Consider the following 3,236-nt stretch of genomic DNA (forward strand, 5'->3'; position numbering starts at 1 on the left):
TTATTTTGCTTTGTTGCTGAACATTGACTGCTGAGAACTCTAACTGTTGCTTCTTAGGCTCCCTTTGATTGAGTTAAATCAATAAATGTTTCCTTTTTTAAAGCACTTCCTTAGTGCTATACATTGCATATTGTTTTCCTCCCAGAATTCACCTGCTTCAGGCATGAGCCCCTTTGAAATAATCATGAAGTGGTGAGAACTTTAAGAGATGAGGTCTAGTAGCTGGTATTAATGCCCTGAAGGACCCGATAGACCTCTTTTCCACTCTATTTGCTCTCTGATATCATGAGCTGAGTAGCTACCCCTGCTCCATGATCTCCCTATTAAATGCTGCTTTACCATGGGACTATGAGTTCAAAGGAAGGAAGTCCCACTTGACCATGACCTGAAACATCCAAAGTCTAAGTCCGGTGGTGGCGCACGCCTTTAATCCCAGCACTTGGGAGGCAGAGGCAGGCGGATCTCTGTGAGTTCGAGACCAGCCTGGTCTACAAGAGCTAGTTCCAGGACAGGCTCCAAAACCACAGAGAAACCCTGTCTCGAAAAACCAAAAAAAACAAAACAAAACAAAAAAAAACAAAAAAAAACAAAAAAAAAACAAAATTAATCTTTCTTCCTTATAAGTTCATTATCTCAAGTATTTTGTCATAATGATGGAAATCTGACTGACTCTTAGCTACTGGAAAATGTAGACATTTTATGAGATAGAATGCCCTTTACTGAACTAGCTGGAGGATACAAGAGATGTGAAGAAATGTCTTATATTTAAGTGCAACATTTAAGAAATTCCAGTAGAGTTAATGACGTACTCATTTATTTATTTACAGGATCACCTAATGTTTATTATATGGGTACCTGTGTTCTGGCCACTGAGGCAGGGTAGCTCTATCTTGAGGAATGACATAAAGCACACATGTCATTGTTGACTTAGTCCACAGACCAACATGTCTATTGAAAATGTTCAGTGCCATTAGTGACCAATCATAACCCTTCTTTCAGGATTTTCTGGCCAAGAGCTGACCACTTTAGATTTGTTAATATCTAATACTGATTATCAATTTGACTTGTTCTATAATAACCTAGGAAATGATTCTCTGGGTATGTTTCTGAAGAATTCTGCAGATTAGGTTATTGCTTGAGATGCCCATGAAGGATAATTTGATTAGGTTAGTTGAGGTAGGAAGACCAATCCTAAAAGTAGTTAGTAGCATTACTTTGAATACACAACTAATAAAATGGAGGAAGATGAACAGGTATACTTACCACTCTCTTCTTTTTGACCACAGATATGATGTGATCAGGTTATTCAAGCTATCGCCACCTTGACATTCCCAACAGAATGGACTGAAACTGTGATATACAGGTAAAGTAAACCCTTTCATCCTTAAAATTGTTTTGTTGAGGTATTCTATCAGATCATCAGTGAATGGAACTAAGATATTATTTATTTCCAGAATCATAGCAAATTCACAATGCATTGCCTTTTTGTTGCCCAAATTTATATATTGTGGTGTAAGAAAAGATTGGTGACAAAGTGGCATTGAGATAAAAAAAGAGAAAATGAAACATTAAAATATATTGGAAGAAGCAGAAGGGTCATTATATTTAACTTAGTTTTCCAACACATTCTGATAGCTAGAATGGAAGCTGGTAGATGATGTAGAATCTGTCACTGATCCTATGACTAGGGCTGAGGGGCAGAGGAGTTGAATCATGTTCATATTATATAAACAATGCAGTGTGTGACTGCAGGTTGTCCCTGTCTGTGAGAAATTATCATGACTTTCTATACAGAGTTTAAAATGCTGATTACTTGAGACTGACCTTGATGAGAGTCCTTATGTGATGGAATGACACAACAAATCAACACTTTCTCCTCTTTTCAGATACAAATTTTAAATATTTATCATCTTAAGATAGTCATGTTTATTTAAACTCATTATTGTATGTGGACAAGTGAAGAAAAAAATGACTCAGACTCTGAAATTTCATAGTGTTTGTATGATAAACAGTAGGAACAAGAAAAAAAGGTGATAGAGATTCTATGTTGACTTCAGAAAGCATATTTTTATTTTCATGTTTTTGATTGTGGCTATGTGAGGACACTTGGGCAAATAGCAAAAAAACAAACAAATTTTATTCAGAAAATTGGGATGTAGCAAATAATAGTAAGGTTAAGGGTTTAGTTATAGTGGAATCCAGGAGACAGAAATTTTATAGTAAGGGCCAACCCATGACAATGGATTCCTGACACCCAGATGCACTCAGAACAAAACAATTTTCAGACCTGAGATTAAGACCATGTCATAAGAAAAGTGGTTGACAATCTGGGCTGGCTGAAGTCATCTACAGACCTGCTTGATGCCATGAAACTAATGTGTGTAAAAGATAACCATGGGCAGCTTGGGTTCTCACAGTTCAGGCTGGCTGAAGGCACCTTCATGTTATGCCATATAAGGAGGTGCCAGTTTAGTAAGCAAAGGTATGATGGGAAAATAGAAGAGAAAGAAAAGCAGAACAGTTCATGTTCTGTGGAAAGAAGCAGATTGAAAAAGCAAAGACCACGATGAGGAACTGGTTGATGTGGGCTGCTTGCTACCTGGAATCAGGGTGATTCAGGGCCCAAACTGTGTTGAGGATCATATCAGGGTCCTGTGGTCTTATTGCAGCCAGTGTCTGTGTTGACACCCATGGCCCATATTGCCACCAAAGGCCACAAGGATGTAAAAAGTCTTTTCTGCCACCTGTGGCCATTTTAGTGCCCAAAAACCATTCTGCCACTGTGATCATGCTGATCTGAATGAACTGTGCTGTTACCCAGTGCCATATAGGCCCAGACTGTGGTATAGGGCCATGTCTATGTCTATGGCCCCAATGCAGCCAGAGTCTGTGTTGATGTCTGTGGCTCCTGAATCCACTGAAGGCCATGCCAATGCCTGGGGTTCTGAGATGCTACCTGGGGCCATGTTGGTGTCAAAGGGCCATACAACACCTTGGGTGATTGATCTGCACTGCCTTTTTGGGCCATGGTGATATCCAGGCTCAGACTGCTGCCAAGGACAATGTCTGGGTCCATGTTATTACCACAACCTATGGCTATGTTGGTGTGGGGCTGTGCTGCCATAGGGGCCATGGTGATCTGAGTGGCTTGTACTGCCACATGGGGCCATGGTTGCCCAAGTCTGGGCTGCCGTCAAGAGCCATGTCTGACTCCATGGCTCTACAGCGGCCAGGGT

Source organism: Chionomys nivalis, chromosome 4 (assembly GCF_950005125.1).
Source record: "Chionomys nivalis chromosome 4, mChiNiv1.1, whole genome shotgun sequence".
NCBI lineage: Eukaryota > Metazoa > Chordata > Mammalia > Rodentia > Cricetidae > Chionomys > Chionomys nivalis.